Source organism: Falco biarmicus, chromosome 12, assembly GCF_023638135.1.
Source record: "Falco biarmicus isolate bFalBia1 chromosome 12, bFalBia1.pri, whole genome shotgun sequence".
Lineage (NCBI taxonomy): Eukaryota > Metazoa > Chordata > Aves > Falconiformes > Falconidae > Falco > Falco biarmicus.
Window position 1 is genome coordinate 8,414,269 of NC_079299.1, and position 22,611 is coordinate 8,436,879.

The window sequence follows — 22,611 nt, forward strand, 5'->3', positions numbered from 1 at the left end:
AGCCTACCTTCGTGTTTTGGTGACACGTGGAAGCTTCATGGCTTCCAGCACCACTGTTGCAGGGTTCAACATATGCAGATATGCTTATGCTCTGTGCAGAACATATACTAATGTAATTCTTACCTCTTGTTTTATACTTCTGCTTTGTCTCTCTTAGTTTGAAGGACATTAATATCTTTGGCTGTTTGTCATATTGTAGTCACATAAACAGAGAAGGTAAAAAATAGTAGAGTGTTCCTTAAACAGTAAGCAAAGTAAGAAACTCGGTTGACAGTTTCCTGAAGTGTTGGGGATAAAAATAGTCCCAGTAAGTGAAAAAATTTTCAAATTCAGCAAAGTGTCACCTAAATAGAGTAGCCAGATGTTTAAGTGTGCACCTCTCTGGCAATTTCATTTAGCTATTTAAGCAAGAAAACCTTCTTCTGAAAGCCTATCTTCTTGTCGTTCCTGAGTATTGGCTTATCTGAAAAAAAAAAGTCCTTTGATAAATAATGTGTGATCAGTAGGAAAAAAACCCACCATAAACCCTCCAACAAACCAACATTGTTGTGGTTCTATTTCTTCTGCAGCAGAAAAAGGTACAGTAAACTCTTTGTTCCCTCAGTCTTATTGAGAAAGTACTTTTGTTGGAAAGGTCAAAATGATTTGCATTGATTTTGTGGTATCACACTTGCACATGTTTTTCTGGCACATGGAGATGTGCCATGTGGACCTTTTGCCTGTGGAAAAACCAGGCTCCTGATCCCCTTTTTCAGCCTCCTCTCTGTAGTTTGCATGGAAGCTTTTCCTCACAGCTAATGGTCAGCAGTGTCTTTGTGGATTCTGGAGTGACAAAAGCCCTCTCCCCAAGTACTTTAGCTCATGGTTGAACGGCGTTGTAATTTTATGTCTGCTTTTCTAGTCTAGTTTTGAGTGGTGTCTATAACTGTTCTTTCCTAGAAACAAAAATCACTGAACTCCTATGGTGAAAGGCACAGACTTCTTGAAATACATTTGGGAACTTTGAGATGCTTAAGACTTCAGCATTCCCAAAGATTCACAGCTATTTTTGTGGTTTCCAGCATACTTCCAAAGCAACAGGAATTGGATCATCTAGAATGTGACCAGCCAAAAAATCTAGAGCATGGTGGAAAGGTCCCTAAAATATCTGGTGTTGAGAGTAGTTTGGCTTTTCTGGCATCACTTAAATAAGATGGTTCTTATTATAATCCTCTGCTTTTCACATGGACTGTACCAACTCACCTCATTTTGAATCCCAAGATACTTTGTGATTTCTTTAGATCCCCTATTGCAGTATTAAAGCATACGATAATCTTAAAATTTGTGCAGCTCACTGTGTTAAAGTAATCTTCGAGATTCCATGTGCGTGAAAGGAAAGCTTCAAAATGTGGTGCAGGTATTCCTGGGAGACTCAGAAACCAACGGGCAAAGGAAAAGAATCACATGCCTTTGTATGTGGTCACATATTTTCTAAGTTAAATGCACATGAAGTTGCCCTCTTTCTCTTTCCTCTTGCTTACTCCCTCCAGACCACTTCACATTCAGCTGATGTATCTGTTTGTTTATTCATCTCTTCAGCACACATCACTCACAAGCATGCTGAAGAGGTTCCCGTTAGAGAAATGAGAACTCCCAAACATGTTATTGCTGTTGCTTATCACCTGGAAAGGACAACCAGAAATTGTTCTGTGGTCATTTGAACGTTATGCAATGGGGGCTGAATGCGTCTTTGTTCCAATTACCAAAAGCACTAAAATACTACTTTCTGAGAGCTGAAGAACAAAATACTGCCCTTGGAAACACACATCTGTCTAAACCTTGAAGCCTTTCTCGTTGCATCCAATTCTGGAGGAATATTTTTAGCTGTTGAATTTAGCCCTTCAGAATGTCTTGTGGTTTCTTCCAGGACGGAGCTCAATAAATTACTTTCTTCACAAACAACCAAAGTGTGGTTCGGTGGTTCGGGTCTCCTGCAGGGTTCAGAAGTTCAGAGCACAAAAGCCCATCTCAGTGTCTATCTTCCCATACACAACCAGCAATGGTTTCCACGGATGGGGTCTAGGCCATGAATGCTTGCAAGGGTCCATGCCAGTCCTGCTCTCTGCAGCAGCTTTAGAGCAGAGGAGCTGATGTTTATGTCCCTTGTGTCTCTGACACCTCTGTTTGGACTTGGGCAGAAGCCGGTCCCAAGAGGAGCAGACGTGCTTGCGCACGCCCGCCTGCCCCCCCCATGCACACACATACCAGGGGCACCCAAGCTTGTGAAGGTTTTTCTCTGCTGCCTTAATTAAATCAATATTGTTTATTATGTGGGTCTGTTTTCTTTCTTTCAGCACCTCTGTTTTTAGGTTATAATTCCTTTATATCTTCATTGTTTTTGAGTAATTGGACAAAGTGTTTCCCAGCTTAAGTTTTTAGCAAATGGCAGGAATCCCAGCAGCCATGTCACAGGGCCAGAGTTTTGGTATTTCCAGAGCCACACATTTGCCCAGGATATTTATGTCATATTTAGTTTGGTTACTAGAAGCAGAATTTTAAGAGTGGTTTTTTTTTTTTTGTGCTTTTTAAGTGTAGATTTACTTCTGGGATTAGTACCTCAGCAGCTATGGGTTTGACTCTTCAGCTAGGGGCTTAGGCCCGGGGCCCTGGGCCCAGCTCTGGCAGCTGAACTTTGCTTACAGCCAGTGGGTCTGGCCCCGAGGGGGCCAAAATCCCAAATCCCCGCTGAGGGAATGATGCCTAACCGAAATGTGACACAGCTGGGAGAAGCCCCCAGCACCTTTTCTGGCACCCATCTTCCCAGGCTGAGGCGAGGGCTGTAACCCGGCCCTTACACTGCCACAGCTTCAGCCACCTCTATGGCCTCTGGATAGGAAAAAGAGGGTTGATTGGGTCCCCCTGTGTTTTTGAACCGAAGGAAAAGAACAAATAAAACCCATGTAATAATCTTTTTGGGATGGGCAAACAGTCTATAGAGATGAGAGGCTTCTGACTGGATTCGAAACTGAGGCTTTAAAACCAGTTGGTAGCGGGCCTCCTGTGCATCTTTGCAGATACCAGGCTTGGAGGCCAGTGTGTGAATCCTTCAAGCTGCTGACAACCCTTGCTGCTCACTAACGCTAACAGGACTTGAAATCTGCTTCATAGGATTGGGGCCCAAAAAATTCCAGTACAGCCACCTTCGCAGCATCTGTAAGTATATATGCGGTAAGCATATCCTTGCTGCCCCTTTGCTGTTTTTCCCAAACTCATCCTTTGGACAAAATCAGGTGTATTTTGCTGATGTTTCTTAGAAGCCTGTGTAATCCCTGTACATTTGGATGATTCTCGGAGGAACTGTAACTGCAAGACTACATAAAATTTTACATTAATGACTTTTATACTTCTTAGGATCACCTATCATGACAATTAAATATACTTCTGCCTTGCCAAGAAGGAGATCTGGGTGCATTTTCAGTCAATTTGAAAAATACAGCCTGAATTAAATGTGATTTTTGTATCTGGAGTTCTTGCAGGATCAGCCTTTGGGTGGATATCCAGCTTTGCACATACAGTTTTCTATATAGTAAATGTATTTGCAAAATTCCTCATATCCTTTTTATCAAGAATAAACATTGCTGAAAGGCATGTATTCAAAACAATGATCAACTGCAAGAAGTTGAAGGTCTGACTCACAACATGAAATCACAAAGGAGAAAAGGATGTTCCAATTAAGGCTAAGGCTCTATCTGGAGAGCTGAAGGACTTGAGAGGGTTTCAGAGCTTCAGGGCTGGGTACATGCCCAGGTAGCATCCTGATTCTGTGTTGCACTGAGGCAATGATATATAGCAGCTCCCTTCCTGCGGTGTGTTTTCCAAGAAGGAAATCCTGGGCTTGTAGGCTGTAAAGGAGTCAGGTTAAGCTCTGGTCAGAGACTCTGCCTGGACGACATGGGACCAGGGACCTATGCACTATTTGTTCTTTGGAGGAAAAGCATACAGAAGGGAACGTACAGAGTGCAGCCCCTGCTCGGTCTATGCATAGGTTTTGAAAAGTGAGACTTGACAGCATCTGGGTGCTTAAATTCCCCTGGCATGTGGATCTGGCTTTATCTGACTTTCTGACTTTTTCCCTGGCAGCTTGAGGTGCTCCTCTGCTTGTGTTCACAACTTTTCCAGTCTCAAAAAGATGGTGCAGATTTGCACTATGCTTATGTCTGCACCTGAACAGGATCCTCAAAATAGACACTTCAGCCAAGCCCTTTAGAAAGATTGTGAGGCTCACAAAATGAACAAGGAAGCTACTACTTTTAATGCAGCAACAGGAAAACCGCTCTCCTTTGCTTTCATATTCGCTTTTTTCTTTCATTTTTTCAATAATGTAATAGGGATAACATTCATGTAAGAAATCCAGTTTTAATTCTTTCAGTCTCCCCCATCTCACTGCTTATGAGGGTATCTTACTGATCAGGCCAAGCCGGACACAATTCCTTCATCTCATTCTGAATCTGTGTCAATATGACAGAATTTCACTAGACCACTGTGACAACATAACTTTGTGACTTGAGGTGATCAGTAAGGAGGGTGATACCATGGATTTTTCTCTGAGTTCCGGGGACTTTCAGTAGATTTTATGTCAAACAAGGATTAGATAGAAGGCAGAAATCATCCAGGGGAGATTGATGACTAATTTTAGGCAGCTGTTAACTCAGTGGATTGACAATGAACAGATCACTACCTAAAGTACTTCAGTTTCTGATCCCATTATGTTTAGCTTGCTCTGTTGAAAGCTGCTATGTATTGCCTATCACTTGGGAATTCTGTTATGAAGGCCATAAAACTAAAAGACATTGCATATCCTGGGTTTTAAATACTTACCTCTTTTATTAGATATGCCCCTTGATCCCTTCTGCCCAGCTTTGACAAAATCTGTATTATTGGTATATCTTTATGTAGGAACATTATTTGTAGCAGTAATATTTTAAACGTTCAAACCCTCAGCTGTTGTAAACTCACAAAGCAGCAATGGCATGAGGAGTGGGCCATGGAGACAAAGGGGAAAGTATGTAGCTGGAGCAAGAGGCTTTAAGCTCAGTCCTACTTCTAGCTTTCCTTCTGCCTTGATTAATTTCCTTGAGGAAGACCATTTCTTTCTGGACTTTGCTTTACTCATCTATTAAAGATGATGAGACTTGATCTACAGGGGTATTGGGAGGCTCAATGAGCTTTCACTGGAAGCCCTCTACTCCAAAAACGTTGAGAGGAGACATGAACTGTTTGCCATAGAGAGAAAACTGTCCTATTGCCTTTCCATCTTTCTCCCCTTCATGTTCCTGTTCATCTTTTACTCTGGTTCAGGCTCCACAGGAAGTCGAGTGCACTAGTTAAGACAGAAAAAAACTAACACAATAAATAAAGCCAAATGCATCTGCTAGATTTCTGGGTTGAACTGCTGTACTGGGCAGTTAAAAGTAAGGCATCAAAGGCAACAGGTGGGACTCCACAGCTAGGAGTCAGAGTGGGGAGAGGAGAGTTGGGAAGGGAAAAGGAAGGAAAGAAGGCAGAGTGGGGCCTTCCCTATGATATCTAACCTCATCCTGGCTTTAAGATATTAGACCCAGCCCAAATATAGCAAAAATATAATTTCAGACTTGCCTCCTGGGTGTTTCTTCCAGCTTTGTCTGCAGTGTCTTGCTATTTGACCACTCTCAGGGAGAGACACTACATTAGAAAAATCAAACGTCATACTGGAAAGTATGAACAGATGTATAGACTACCAGACAAATGAAATAAACTTTTCTCACTACTTTATACTGGTAAAAGCCCAATGCCACACTTGAAGACAGACAAAAGAGAAAAAGTGGAAAGAAAAGCAAAGAGAATATTAGATCTAGAACTATAAATTAACAGGAAACTTTGGAAGAATTGGGTTGGATAACCTAGAGACCTTATAACACTCTCCAAAGATGCAAAAGGCAAAACTAAGGAGAACAATCTGCCCCCATGTCTACTGTGGATAGAACAGAAAACTGACTAATTTTCAGGAAAAATGCTTAGGTTAGAGATTACGGAGTAGATTTTAAGGGTCAGCCTGTGGACAAGTTGCTGAAGGACACTGTGGATTCTCTTCATTTAAATGTGTTAAAGAACAGGTTAGACTAACACTTCTCATTTGCAATGCATCCCGAGTAGAACATGCACAAAAGGCAAACAGTGTTGTATTAATAGTTAGAACTGATACCTCCTTGCTTTATATTTCATCTTCCACCCTCTTGTTCATTTATTTGAGTGCACCAAGAAAGAGATCAGTTGAGCGTTCAAATTTTGGCATCATTCTTCTTTTTAGATCAGTAGGAAGAAATTATTCTCCAAGAGAATAATTTACAGAACCACGGAACACATCAGGCTGGAAAAGCCCTCAGGAGATCTGTAGTCCAACCATCTGCTTACATGAGGCCAAGGCCAGCTGTGAGGTCAGACCAGGGCTTCATCCAGCTGAAAACTTTCAAGGATGAAAGCTGCACAAGAACAAGGCAACCTGTTCTACATCTTGAATGTCCTCACGGACAGTTTATTGAAGTCTTTCTTCTGGTGTCCCCAACACTGGATGCGCTGTTCTGTGTGGTGTCTAAGAAGGGCTGAGTAGAGGGAAAGAATCCCTTCCCTCAGCACGATGGCTACGTATTGGTGGCTATGATCCTGTTGATGAAGTCCAGGATGCTGTTGCCTGTCTGCTGCTGGGGTGCCCTGCTTGTGCTCTGCCAAGACCCCCAGACCCCTTTCAGGACAGCTGCTTCCCAGCCAGTCCCCAGCCTGTACTACTGCAAGGGGCTCCTCCTTCTCTGGTGTGGGACTCTGCCTATGCCCTCCTTGAATTTCATAAAGTTCTTGCTGGCCCATTCCTCCAGCCCATTTCTATCCTAGATGGCAACCCTGCCCTCGAGCCTATCAACTGTTCCCCTCACTTTAGTGTCATCTACAGGCTTGATGAGGGTGCACTCCATCACCCACTCCAGATCATTGGCAAAGATGTTAAACAATGCAACTTCCAAACAATATGTTGCTTCTAGTTTCCTATAATCAGGACCACCTTGTAGTCAGTACGTTTATTTTCAGTAAGAATAGGTGCCAGTTAAGAAGTGTCTATTATACTCCAGGCAGGTGGCAGCTGTGGAAGAATAAGAATCTTTTACTACTTAAACCAGCTGCATTAAAACTATGGAAAAATGTCTGACCAAAGTAATCAATCTCCGTGGTGGCCTGGTAAACAGAACATATACACTCTGAATTGCATCTACACTGTGCATGATTCTTTCTTGTCTTATTACTTACTTACCATTGCCAATTAGGAGGTAGTTTTCTTATATTAGATCACTAAAGAATGCACTGCTTGATCAATTATCCCCGAGTGAACTGAAATACAATAGCTGATAGCCCACATTTTTAAGTTGTGACATTTATTTAATTTTGTGTGCATGTGCCTGTAGACACATTATGGTAGAAAGCCTTTAATGAGAACAGTTTGTTGATTCTCTGAATTCTGCATGTACTTGCTTGTTCTTATTAAGCAGGCATTCTGGTCTATAGAAACAATCGAAACCACCTGCATTTCCTTTGAACCAGAGCCTTGCTTTCAACTGAGCATCCTAGTATTGTAATACCTCATCATACGCACAGTAGGAAAAAGCACTTACACATTTCACTCCCTCTGTGTGTATCCAGTGAAAATTCGCCAGGCACGTAATCATGCATGTGTCATTACAAGAGAGCAAAACCGATTTAGTCAGTCTTTATTTATTTTTAAACGAGGTGTTCAAAATGCGAGGCAGGGCCTAGGCAAGGGGCAAAGAGCAGTGTGGCCACGAGAGTGACCCGTGGAGCTCCGTGCTGGCCGGTAAGCCAGTCCCCTTGGCACAGGCCAGTCCTGGACAGAAATATATTAGGCTCTGGAATCCAGAGAGCCATAATGAGCTGGTACAGCACTCATACTGGTTAGCCCTGGTGAAAGGCTAAACCCTGCCAGACTTGGGCTGAGCTTCTCAGCACCGCATCTGCTCTGCAGCAAAAACGTGCCCCGAGAAGTTTGAGTTTCCAGCAGCTATTGAGGAACCTCAAGGGGTTTCCAGGATCTTGGGGGACAAACAGGGAATTGCCAGTTGTCCCATGGGAGCTATAAGGTACCAGGAAAGGAAGGTGTAGTGCTTTGAGAATGGGCTCTGCCTGTTCAGTGGATCTTATGGGTTGTTGTCCTGCTCTTCCCTGCCCTAAACAAAATATGTATTTAAAAGCATATTTCCAATCTCATTTCAAAGGCACAGAGAAAGCACTTCACTTGTCCTTGTCCGAGCAATCCAAGAGGAATATATGTGTAATGTGTTGGGAATAAGGACAAGGAACATTTGTTATAAGTTATAAGCCATACTTAGTGGCAGTGATGAGTTTTACAAGGCAATACAAGTAAGTAATGACTAAAATGATGGATCAGTTCAGAGATAGTACAAAAAATTTGTGCCTGATTATGGCCTCACTCAGTTTACTCTAGCATGTCATGACAGTCTGAATGAAAAGAAACAACCCCACAACAGTTCTAGTAGTGTTACAGGGTGCTCTTGCCCTTGTTAATCACACAGTGGGTTGTAGAAGTGCAAGGCAGTTTAAATAACACTTTTGTTGTTCTGCAGATTCACTGCTGAGTTTATTCCAAATTAGTTTTCATCTTTTAACTCTCAGGCTTTAACTAGCAGAGTTATATGTTATCTTATTTTCCAGTACACAAGGGAGTGACTTAGTTTCATGGGAAGAGCTCTCTGCAGAGTCAGTCAGATTAGATTTATAAAAAGAATTAGGTTCTTACATACAATTGAAAAACATGTTCTGAACTATTCTGTGCTTGATTCTATCTCAACTATTTAAAACTTCTGGCAAAGACGATAATGACAGTAGATTCAAAATCTCTCTGGTGAGTCTTACATACTTCTTGCTGATAGGTGTATGTACATGTAAGAACGGCTCCACCACTGTGTTACAGTTTGAATAATCACTTAGTCTAGAGCACAAATGACAAGATGTGTTAGAAGTTTTCACCTGTTCGAATTGTTGGAGATTCTGATACAGCTATGCATTGTTGTTCCTTTCAACAGGTGTGACTATGAGGTCCAGAGACAACATTCTCAGTAGTAGGAATTTTGTTTTTGTCCAGTTCACTGTCGTAGTTGAGGGTAAAAAAGGGGTAATGAGTTTCATGTACTTTTAATTCAGGTAATACAGAGTTTTTCTGTTTCTTATTACTCAGCCTTACATCAGGGAGAATTTATCAGTTTCTTTATTTATGACTAGATTGACCTCTACTTAATCTTTGACCCATGATTCCTAGAGTCTCTAATCTTTTTTTGTTCTCAGTGCTTCGTTCTGTTATCATGAAGTCTTTGAAACCCTGACTCTGAATTCATCTGGGCTGCACTGGCAGCTCTGGGTGATGATGGTGGTAGTGGTGTCATTGATTAGCTGCAGGCTTCTGTATCCTGAACTCAGCTAATAAGAATTTCTCATTTTCAGCAGATGTCTCTCCTCCTTTGTGAAATAGGGAGTTTTTGGTCTAGTGATGTGAAAGTCTAGAAACTTGCCACTTAGTCGACCACCTGGGGAGCTTCTCTGATTGTATAAAAGCAGTTCACTAGAGTGTAATGTTATGAAATGCTATTTCCAATGTTATTTTTCTGTCCTATCAGTCAGAAAAGTGTTTTTAAAGCCCATTTAAAAAAATGGGATAACCATACAAATACAGGCATTCCAAATGTCTTTTTATATATGTTCACATACATAAAAATATATGTTCACTATTAGTCCTGTTACTAATAGTGTCTAGTTAATGTACTGACCCCTGTGCAGTCTAGGCTCCTGATCCTGAGTAGTCTAGGTAAGGGGACCCAATGGAGCCTTTGGACTTCCCTGGGGACCTCAGTTCCATTCCCTGACCTTGAGACAGACATACCTGTAACCTGGCTCAAGTGAATTGAATTTCAGTGCTTCCGATCTCACTGCTGAAAAAATGAGATTCATGGCACCTAACAGAGGAAGTGGATGTGGAGACCTATTAAGGATACCCTCAGACAATGTGGTAAGAGCAACTAGGGAGGAATCTCAGAGAAAATACAGGCCAGAGAGGCAGAAAAACCATGCTTTTCCCCCTAAACCTCCATTTCAACTTGCTTTTTCCTCCAGCAGTCTTTGCTCATGCTTATTCAGAGAGAATTGTATTTAAGCACAGACTTTGAGTGAAATAAAAGAAATATATCAAGTCCATAACAAGTCATGATCTTATACAGATAAATAGGTCTTGTCAGCAAGGTCAAAGCCAGAGACAGCAGAAATAAGAGATGCTACTATTGCCCTGAGGCAAATGAAGCTGCTGGAAAGTGGTGGTTTTGCCACAAACACAGAGATCGGGCACAGAAAGGAGGTCTAGATTTAGGTAGCTGAGCACTTTCTGTGGTTGAGATCACTTAACCCTTTATGGTGTCAGGTCTCCAGCTGAATTGTTAGAAAATGAAATCCAGCTAGAGGTCTTCTACATGCTGTATCAAATTTGATTCAAAGGGTGAGACAAAATGAGCGCGTGATTTAGAGGGCCATGTGACCAAACAAAGAGACTCATGATGCAGACATCTAAAGTTAAGGGAGATTCATCCTGCCTTGGGATTCAAGACATGAAGCTGCTTTCTGAAATGTTTTTAAGATCAGGCATAGGGATTCCTAAATCAACACAAGCAAATAGAAAAAGAACATGTGGTAGTTACATCAAGGTACAATATGGTGGGCATTCACCTAATTTTTAAATACTCTTCTAGGCAATAACAGGCAATGTGCTGAAAATATGGCCTGAAATAAGGATCCTTCCATTTTACAAGCCCACTTAAAATTTCTGTCTTTATAGTGTACTTTAAAAGAAGCAGTAATCTTAATCCCTACAATCTTGACCTCAAATTACATTTTAGTGTTTTCTTCATAGCAAAAGAGATGTGATGCAGATGGCATTACCTCATGTAAATCCTGATGGCAAATTATGTTCCATTGCTACATGCATGGCATTATTGCATGCTAACTCTGGAAAATGCACAATACCTCTTTTAGTGGAAATCTCTCTTCTTGGAAAAAATCTGAAATCTGACAGAGGAAACCAAATAGGCCAGGAACCCCTATATTTTATGGAAATCGCGCAGTGAACGTGTGTTGGGCCAGATCTTTAGACAAGACTGGCAAAACAGATACAGCCTCCTCAGTCAGAAGGTCTGGCCTATTATATTTTATTTTCGTTCATGGCTAATAGCACTGGATTACTACTCAGGAAATGTGGGTTCAGCTGTGAATTCTGCTGCAAGCATGGTGCAGCCATGGGCAATTCAGAGTTGCCTTTGCTTTTGTGTGTAAAACATAGCCAGCGTGGCTTACCTGGGCAGCCCTGGGTGTCCTGTTACGGTGGTAGGATCAATATGGGTGTCCACAAAGATCACGCACATCTGGTTAATGGTTGGTATTTGTATTTTCTGACATTTTTAAGACCTTTGCTTTGTAGATTTCACTTTCATCTAGGAACGCTTTAGTACAAAAGCCTAGGAACTCCCAGTTATCTGGATGGAAACAAATGTCTTGAAAATTAACTCTTTTTTTTTTTTTTTTTTTGAGGCAAATAGTTCTAATGATGCAAAACACCAAACTTTGGTCAAATAAGAAAAATAACCTCTTTGAGGCAAGCCTCTTTCCCATAAATTGAAACCTCTGAATGAAGTGCTTGCCAAAGAATGCTCTCTTCCTGGAACACAGGGAGCAGAAAGCCAGCAACTTGCTTTGAATGTGTCGAACCAAATTTTACAGCTGTATCTGACTTCTAGACTGACCCTGAGCCTGCCTTTTTTCTTTTCCTCAGAAATACTACTATGGCTTCTTCCAATTCATTGATATATTCCTTAAGGATTGCACATAAACTTGGAGATTTCTGGACAAAAATACCTTGAATATGAAACTGATCATAAAGCTACCAAAAGCCTAATAACACTCCCTGACCATTCTTGTGGTATAAAAATATAACTAATGTTAGTCCAGTGAACAGCAAGTAAGACTCTGGAGGGCTCTCTGCAAGTCTGTTTTGGCTATAGTATTACTTTTCCCTGTTTAACTTTGTAAACCTGTAATTGGCAATAAAAGAGACCGCACTTTTGCTTTTTTAACTAATATTTATTTAAACCTTACCATAAGGTGCACATAGTGGTTTCTTTTGTTTCCAGCAGGATAAAATTCATAAGCAGAGACCAATTTATCATTTAAAAATTTATTTTGTGTTTTTAACTTAAAATGTCCAGCTTCACAATGTGTTTTTAAGAGACCTAGCCAGCTTTTTTTCAGAGCCTTTCAGTGCTCTCTTGTACATGTGGGCTACTGTGTGGGACCCCGTACTGGAAATAGAGACCCTTTTGGATAAAGACAGAGGACCCGTTCTCATAGAGTGTATACGTGTTAGTCAGCTAGGCAAAGGTGCCTGATCCTGATTATGCTGCCATGAATCTGGAGTTACTTAATATGAATATTTCAAATGTGCAGCTACTTCCATACAAACATAGACCAAGTAGGGTATAGTGTTTGGATCCATGTATCTATATGTTCTGACCATGCATGTTTTTAGAGCGGCTCTTTTCTCTTTGAGGTTATCAGTGATTTTGTCTTTTAGTTTTAGAGAAGTGGCAAGACGATAGGTCTTCTAAGGTAAATTAAATAGAAAAAACAGACACTGAATTGAAAAAACAAAGGGTAAATGTTTTTATGGAGTTGTACACATTTGTAGTGAAAAAGCAATAAGCAAGAGTGAAAGCTCTCAACATTTCAAGTCGTCTGTTTTTTGCTGGACAATGATCTTGTCTGCCTGTTTCAGTTTGAATAAAAAAAAAACAAACATAATTTTGGGAAGATGTTCATATACATGAATTTTAGGTTTGCATGTGTTTTAAATGTTCATGGAAAATAATCTTCACTTAATCCACCCATGCAAGAACCTCATCTTTTAATTACTCTGAATTTTATCTAATGTGCAAGGCTAATGATATACTAAAAAGACAAGAATTATAAGTAGAAAATGCATCAGAAACCAGGAAGGTAGACTAAGCAAGGTACCATGGTATACTTGCTGTGTTCTGTATACACTTTCTGAAGTACGCTCTGCCATCTGATGTCAAAGTCAGGACACTAAGCTAAATGCATCTTTAGCTTGACTCTGTTACAAGAGTTCTTATGTTTCATCTTACGAAGAGAAAACATCTGGAAATAAAAGTTTTGTCTGAGGCTGGGCTGAGATTCTTAGTTGCCTTTTTTAAAAAAATATCATGTTGATTGTTTTCATCATGTAAATATGAACAACAGGAAAAATCTGTCAGGGTTTGATGAGATGTTGTGTCAGAGCACATAAAGTTTTTCTCAGCTCTGATTTCAGACTTTCATAGTGAAACCATCTGTTGAGGCGCTCATTTGTTTTGTTTTATTTATCAGAGCAGATTATCTCTTCAGATAATATTTCACAAGATCCAAGGGAAAAGCAGTGATAGATTTGGCTGTTGAATTCATCAGTTAAAACTAAGCGCAGGCTCATTTGCTGTGTTACAAGTGTCATTTAGGAGACTTGGACCATCAGTGTAGCAGAAACCCAAGGGAGCATAATCACTGCCTTCTTAGCTGGCACTGACACTCAGAGATGCAAGTAAAGACTTCCAGAGGCAAAATATGAGGTTAGTATGTGATGAAGAGCCAAGGCACCCTGGCTGAGCAGGCTCCCACTAGCTGCGGGCAGCACACTGCGAAAGGCTTGTAACGTATGTGCCATTGCATTACATAATGGGAAGTGCTTTGGTTACATGCAGAATATTACTGCACTCTGTAATCATTCCCTTCTTGTCTGAGTTCAGTGACAGCTTTGAACTTGCTGATTGCTTTGGCAGGAGTAAATAAGAGAGAAAAGAAAGGTTTTTAGAGCGACTCTGCCATTATGGTGGTAAACACCTTTCCCAGTTGTGGGAGGCTGACATTCCCCCAACATCTGGAGATCATCCCTCACATCTGGTGGTTGCTGGCTCTCCTCTGCTGTAGCAGTATTTCCTCAGCTCCTTGGCAGAGCAGGTGCTCACAGTGGGAGTCTGCTTCTCTTCTTGCTGTGTCCCACCAGCTTTTTGCCTGCTGCCTCCAGCCCAGCACAGGAGGAACAGGGCAGAGACAAAGGTTCTGATGACACAGGCAGTGAGTATGCAAGGGCTGGTGGTGCCCAGGTCAGTGCTGGCTCAGAGGTCTGTTCCTCCAAGATGCTGTGTTTGCAACAGCCAGTGTGTCACCTCTGCCATCAAAGGACAGCATGGGAGTGAGCCCCCTGGCTCTGTGGCATGGATTCAGGAGGCAATTCTCGCTCTGTTGCTTTTGGAGTGAGTGCATGTGCAATGTAGGTAAAGGTATTTAGGCTCTATTTCATACTTACACAAGCAGGTTGGAGTTGTGTAAGAAACTCATCTCTCGGTCCACTACAGATGTGACCAACAAAATCTTCATGTGACCTAGAGCAACACCTACATGCCTGGAAATACTGAGAGGGGCAGGACCCCCAAGGGATGACAGTCAAGGGGGTTCCACTGCTCTGCTGGAGAAGGAGCAGAGGTGGGTCCAAAAGTAACCCAGACAGAGAACTTCTGCTAGCTCAGTCATTGCATCCCTTGCTCCTGGCCACGTGAGCAGACTCAGCTTGGGGGCTGCGCTGGGTTGGTAAATCCTTGTGTCAGGCAAAGCAAAGAGAGGTGGGAGAATCCAGACGGGCACAGCCTTGAGCCTCCCAGGAGCATCTGTAGGTAGAGGACTTCTCACCGTGGGGGTATGTGCGTCTTTCTGCTGAAATTTTTACCAGTTCCATGAAATGTGGGGCCAGGTTTCTGAGAGGCAGCTGCCTGCTGGCTGAAGCACTTTTCTGTGTCCCCCAGAATTTTTGTGTCTCTGCTATGATTCTCTTATTCTTGTAACTTAAATGTGCAAGTGTAACTTCTCTTTCCCTTGGGCTTGCCTAACATGGAGTTTTTAATTAACATCTGCCTCTTTGACTAACATAGTCCTTGTTCCAAGTTTTTAAATGGTATCTTAGGGAATGTCACTGTTTTGGACAAGATCTTTTTCATACTATTTATCTGTCTTTGTAATTTCTTACCCTGTGTGCCATTCTATTCTATTTATTTTAGCTATCCTCAGGCACCATAATTTTGGTATAACTGATATTCAGTAGTTTTCTGATCCAAGGCTTTAAGTCATATTTTACTCCGTGGGATTAGCCCTGCATGAAACCACACAGTCCTGGATTAGACATTAAGAATATAGATCATGTTTTAAAAATTCATTTATGCAACTGTTGGGTAAAATTAGACTCAGACAAGCTGTTCTTGTCACAAGCCCATGAAACTTCTCAAGACCTTCCTCCCTTAACCAAAGCTATTTGCCTACAGGGCATGAAGTATCTACAATACTACAATGTGAAAAACTGCGTTTCGTGGTTGGTTGGTAACATGTAATTTTGCAAGTGGATTATGAGGTTGGTTATCACCACATTATATTCTTAACAACACCGAGAAATACTCGAGTAATCTGAAGAAAATTTTATTGGTGTCATACTTCTGCATCGACAATAAATTTCTATGCTCAAGCGTCAGGTATCTTCTGCCCCATGAGGACCCCAGACAGTAAGTCACAGACATCTGGACAGCATCCTCATGGAAGAGGTAGGATCTACTGGCATGTAATAGAGCCTGTGTAGGACATGAAAGTGATTCCAGATTAAAGGATGAGAAATGCATTTTCCTGAGAAATGATACCTCATGGCTCAAGTGCACAGAGACAGCAGTTAGAAAGGGACCATAATTTTAAATTCTGTGCTGTCAGTTATAATTCACAGCATGTTCCACAATGTCACACACATAAACAGACTCAGTGGCTCCTGAAAGACTGCAGTTTCGTGGTGCTCGAAGCAACCCTTTCCTTCTCTTTATGTCTGGAATTGTTTGGAAAGTTTATAAACAAACTAGTATTTGCAGGTTTAAAACACGAAGGGGTTTGCACCTGAATGATTGAAGGTTCTTGCTAAATTGTAATCACTGTTGGAATTTAGGTCCAGATTCACAGATATGTTTAAGTGTCTAAACAGACACAGATCCTTCTGCAGCTCCAATGCAGAAATAGCTACTGTGATGTGGGTTTCCTCAGATGATCGATCCTGCAGGCAGTAGGGAGGCTGTGAGAAAGATTCAGCTACAAGAGAAATTGTACAGTCAAGTGACCTAAGCTCAGACATGTGTCAAAAGTCCCTCTGTTAATGGCTTCTTCAGTTGCAGTTCAGTGTGTGCTGGGATCCTTGGCCATGTCAGCTGCACAGCCTCTGCAGTTTTGCCTCTTTCTGATCAGGGCTGTTCTAGAATAGACCTATTCAGGATTATTATTATTATTATTTTTAATTTTTATATTAAATTAAATGTGTATGTTGAATTCAGTGGCTGTAAAACATGTCTGAATCACAGTCCTGGAGACTAAAATCCTCTGTTTTTCCACAGAACTGCTCCGGTTCTCCCGTGCTGCCCTGCAGAGATGCAATAGTTCAAACCCAGAAGGAAAAACACTGTAGGAGTTGAATGGTGCAGTGTGTGCTTCTGTTTAATTGTCATTTGCATCCCTTGTGAGACTGCCCACAAAGCAGCACGTTAATCCCATTCTTGGTATCTCGCTTATTTCATTCATGTAGTTACTCACTGCACAGGAAACGAGACCACTAAACTTACACTTAAGTCATCAAAGAGCATTCAGTGATAACCGTTACTGGGCCCATTTCAACGTCTTTCAAAGCTAATCTTGCAATATGACAAGAAGCAGTTATGGAAGGTAGCAGTGACTTTGGTTCCATTCAAGAGCAATCTGTTCACGTGGCTGCTGCTGAAACAGGGTGTCTCCTAAGGGTCTCCTTTCAAACTGGTAGAGAGAATAAAGTTTAAATGGCTTTGATTTTCAAGGCATTATTCAGACGAAGCAATCAAGGACACATGGGTCTGATTTTCCTCTTCGCACTGTGAAAATCAGCCCCAAAGTCACCCCCATCTTTTCTGCTCAGTTTTTGATGCTGTGTATCTGTATTACACAGAACTGCTGTGACAATGCTTTTGCCGAAGGAAAGATAGTGTGCAGCTGCAAAACACTACTGTCCCTCTTCCTAGTCTACTCTGCCTCATGTTGTCTTGTAACTGTGAATCACAGTGCTTTACTTATGAGGATAGTAATCCGTTCGTGTGGGAAGTAGAAAGAATGGCTTAAATCTGACATGTTTTCTTAAGTTTTGAGGAAATACAAGCTGCAAAGAACCAAGAAATAAGTACTACATGTTAATAAGGTAATTAAAAAAACCCTGTAAAAACAGAAGTAAAGAATATCTGAAAAATTAATGGAATTTAGCATTCACAAAGTATTCATATAAATAGTATTCATATAAATTTATATAAAATTCCCTCATTAAGAGTCTCGGCTTCAAAACTGAAAGGTAAACAGCTTTTCTATCTCTTAAATGATTTCTCTGATACTATTATGGCAAAAAAGAAATCATGTTTAACTGTTTCCAATTTAATAAAAAGGAGTTACTAATGAGATACTGTTTAATATTTACTTAATATTTGATCATTAATAGTATAATAGGAATTTGTGGAGTATGGCCTTGTGATGTAGCTGTTTCAGCGAATATAACAATCTGTAGACTTCGTCTCTTCTTATTTGTACCACTATAAGGAGGTTTATTTCCTGATTTGCATCACTGTCAGAGAAATGTAAAGCTGGTGGTGCTTACCACGCCATGAGGGACAGTTACGCTGTGTTAGGGTCAGCAGTGTTTGGTCCACAGTGTCTCTTCGATGGAAAGTAAAATAACTCTGCCATGCAATATAGCATGAAACCAACAAATCTCCATGGAAATCAAAGGGAATCTTCCCATCAATTTCAATGGAAACGTGACTGGTCTTGGGATGACGAGGGGGTAGATGCATTTCAGTGTGTTAAAAAAATCCCTTAATGATACTTTGCTGGCAGATTAGCATTAGATCAGCTGCATGAAAGACAGGCATTCAGTAGACCTTTAACGAAGAAAGGGTAGAAGTTTAGATAGTACGTATTGATTTTTATTGTACAAAGGCACTCAGAACTGTCTTTAAACTCAACAGAAATAAACAATTCTGAAGTTCAAAGACTTTACTAAGAATTCAGTGGACTTGTTTGATATGCTACATAAGTGCATTAGAAATTCATTTTCCTTAATGTAGTTTAAAAACACCTAGTGGAATTAAAGTTAGCCGTGTCTCTTCCTGCTAAGCACGTACATAGCAATGGGAAATGACTGTTCATGTGTATACCAACAAATGGAATGAGAGGTTGGGGACTTTCTTCTGGTTTTTTAGCACCCCAGAAGCCTGATTCCCTTGTTATCATGGCCACTGTCAGACTTGGCAAATTTCACTCTTATTTTCTCTTTCCTGAATTTTGAGTTGATAAAAACCTTAGATTTCTCAACATTTCCAAATGTTTCACTACCCCAGCCAGGGCAAATGCTTTGTCCCCTGTGCAGTGCCACCATCCTTTCTTCTATTAAGTTCAGTTCTTTGTGTCACCAAAACTCAGTCATTGCCATAGAAATGCTCCACATAACAAGGTGACTGGGCAGTCTCTAAACAGTGATGGCTGAAATGACTTGAAATACCTGAAGTATCTCTTTAGTAAGCCTTTGTTATTCTAATTTGCTCAGACTTAACAAAAGCTAAGGAACACTCACAAAAATGAAATAAAAAAATCTGAATTATACTTGTTCACGTAAAACATTAATTTTGTGGTTGTTTGTCATTTTTTGTTGACTATTTTCCCCCATGCGTACTTTCAGTTTATACAAAGTAGATGTAAAGCAGCACACGAATATGTTAGATCACTTGGAGAGGCTGAATTCTGAAGGGGATCAAGAGCTATAGTCAAGTATGATCCCCCTTTGTCCATGTGAAAAGATAGCTAAACAAAGTTATAGGTGACAAAACCAATACACTTCCCTGAACATTCAGATTTTCCTTAGTGCCTTCATTTCCTGTCTTCTCTGTTGAGGTTGCAAGGCCTTTGGGGGACAGATGGCTCAATTTTCTGCCTGCAAAGCATGGAGCACACCTGCAGTGCTAAAAGAAAAGAAATGCAGGAGAAGAAAGTGATATGTGCAAGTCTTTCCAATATGTAAGCACCCGAAGTCATACTGCAGCATTCAGAAATGATCCCACTGTATGGATGGATAATTTATCACATCTGAGTTTCAGTCATTTACAAGACTTACAAGAATATCCAGATTTATAATCATCCCAGTGTTCTGGAGGAATTCCAGTTTAAATAATTGTATTGTACTGATACTCAGCTGACGTACTCATTTTTACTTCCTTTTTCAATATGCTGTTAAGCCTCTTTCAAGCACCATCCAAGAAGTAGCAGACCTTTGGTGGTGTATAGAAGGATTCCTTTGCATAAAATATATAGCTAGCTAGTTCTTTAAGATCCCATGAGAAGAGCAGGCTTTAAAAAAATATTGGCAATTTTAATTAAAAGTTCTGGCATGGGTGCAAATGTTTATTGACCTTTGACTTTGATAGAAGTGGGACTGAGTTTTTACCGTATTCCAGACTGATTCAGTAAAAGCATTTCAGTGACAACCCAAACCACGTTTTTCTGAAAAGATAAAAAAAAGAATCTGATAATAAGACATTATTTTGTCTTATTTCCTGTGTGTTTTAGCTACAGTGTATCATCTTCAGTGTAAACACAAAGCTCAAAAGCCAGACAACGCTTGGGACTGTGCGAAAGCAACAGAGATGCCAGAACAATACAGGAGCAGAGAGCTTGCCAGTGGGGAACAGTTTGCGTTTTTTTTTGCTTTTTCATTCGCTATCTGTTGTAACGTGCTAGAAATAAAAGCAGTTTATGGGGGATTTAGATTTTCTCAAGAGCTCCCTCATCTCCCTCGTTACCAGGACTTTGCATCAATGAGTGTGGAAGACTTCTGTAGACTACGCTCTGCTGCAGAGCCGCTGAGGGTCTGTGAGCACTCTCTGGCTAAATGAACTGGAGAACAAAGTGGGAGCGAAAAGGACAATTCAACCCTTCAGTGCTTTAGTTCCTCAGTACAATTCGTGAACAGTATATGCACCTAGTATTTCCATGATTTTAAATTGATGAATGAGCAATTCAACAAGCTGATCCATTTCTCAGCTTCTTTTCAGCTTTCTTTTCCTTTCCTGCCTTCTGGAATGGATTTGCCATTATACGCTTGAATGCATGTATGTAGCATTGCAGCATTGTCATCTCTGTTCTCTTAGCCTCCATCACTAATGGGTAAATTATTTTTGTGTTGTTCTCATTAGGGTAGGAACAGTGTTTGCACTTCAGAACAAGTTACCAGTGATATGAACAGTGCCATTCTCATGCCAAAGTGTATGTTTAAGATTAGGCTTCTATTTAATTACATTGGTAAATTGCATTCCTTCTGAGTTTTGAGGCAGTGCTACAGGAAGCGTTTTTATAAACCTTATTTCGTATTTCTCATGGTCTCCTGCTTTAAAGACCATGTATCCAGATGAGTGTACAAAGTATCTTACAGAACCTTCATATAGATATTTAGAATCACAGGAACACAGCTTAATGACTGCATCAAAACATTTATAAATAGGCTGGCTAGTAGGTAGATAAATGTGTATGTACATGAACTGTCTTAAATTGTACTCCTTGCCTAGAATATGGATCCAAGAATTCAATAGGAGAGCAGCCAGAGACTGCTACCTTAAAATTTACGTTGCCTGTTGAAGACCTCTACACTGGCACTGAGAGTGTTTTAGTTGTCTTGCATACCCTCGGCTGCTTTCCCCTTGTTGCATACTAATACCCCAGGAGAGGTAAAGCTGGGAGGGAACAGATTCCTCCATGTGAGTTTTTGGTGTGTGATCTGTGAGGTGAGAAGGGGGCCAGGCAGATTAGTCCTCACCACCCTGCCTTCTCAGCAGAGATGAAACACCCCATTGCCCACATAAACATGTTCAATGCTCTATGCCCATATCATGCTACAGATTTCTGAAGCTTCATAATAGCGTCTAGCAGTAGGGGGAGGTCTAAGCCAAGCAGCCCTGGTTGAAAGCCTGGCAAGGAAGCTAAGAGAAGCGGCCACACAATGTGAGAGAGACGTGGCCGGAAAAGCTTAAGCAAGTTTCTTAAAGAAAAAAAAAAAAGAAAAAAAAAAGAAAAAAAAAAAAAAAAAGAAAGTGAGTAGATGCAAAGAGAGAGGCTGGGTAGCCAAAAAACAAAGGCAGCCAGAAAGCTAAATACATGCAGCTGAAGAACTTAAAAAATTCAAGAGGAAGACATGAAAGGTGGCCAGAACAGCATTAACAAAACAGACTCTCCCTTTTCCTTCCCTGATCATCTTTCATTCCACAACATCCTTCTCCTCGGCTCTTGGCTCCCTGTCCTTTCCTCCTCCCTCCTCCTAGCCATTGTGGAGAATGGCAGCTTCAAAAACTATCAGCTCAGCTTTGCACAGGAATAAGAGCCTGATAAACTGGCCAGGATAATGAGGGAGTTTATGAAAAAAGTTAATACAATAAACCAAGAATTAAGACACTTCTAAAAAATAGAGGGATTTTGCTATTCAATATATAAATATTTTTCTCTTCTTAAGGAAAGAGCACTTGCAAATACTTATGACAGACTGTTGTGGTTGTCTTGGCTTGTGAATGTGCTGTCGTACATCCTATTCTTGAACAGTCACTTTACATACCTAGGACAATCTTCTTGAACAAATCGCTTGAAATGTAATGCCATGTAATCGTACAATGAGGAATGTGTCCTGGTAGTCTTTCTGGTTGTATGATGACCAAAAAAACCCAACAAGTAAAGCATTCTTATTCATCTGTGACATTCAGAATTTTGTTTGTTTGCTCTTTTTGTTTTTTCTCATGCATCCAGTTCAAAAGAGCAAGAGTTTTGATGTTGTAGCAAGTAGGTGGATAGTAAACAGACACTTCCACAGTCAGTTCAGTTCTAAAGAAACCCTTTCCAAATTCAGTGGAACAGATTCTGGCAGGTAAGAGGAACTACTGGCAGTGGATAAATGTTCTGGGAGACATTGCTAGTGAAGGCATTGATTTAAGTTGAAAACGCATCATCTTAGTCATTTCAGTTATGTTATTGTTTCTGTTAACAGTAGTGTGGAACAGGCTCTGTTGTGCCCTGCACAGCACAAGCACAGAAGATGCTCTTTCTGTCACTGGAGCTGACAGTCCAGGTTGCAGACCTGTGTACACAGCAAGGAAAATACTATTGGGTAAAGAGAGAGATTTTGTTTCTAGACTTCAAAACGAGCATGATATTGGGTTGCCCAAACACACTGAATATTAGTGGCAGAGTTGAGAAATGAATGCAGATCTCCAATACTGGGAGCCAGGCTCATTCTATTAATCAAAAAGTTTCATTCTTGTTGGGTTGTTCTTAGGTACTCATAACTGCTATTGGCCAAGAGCTTTCCAAGAA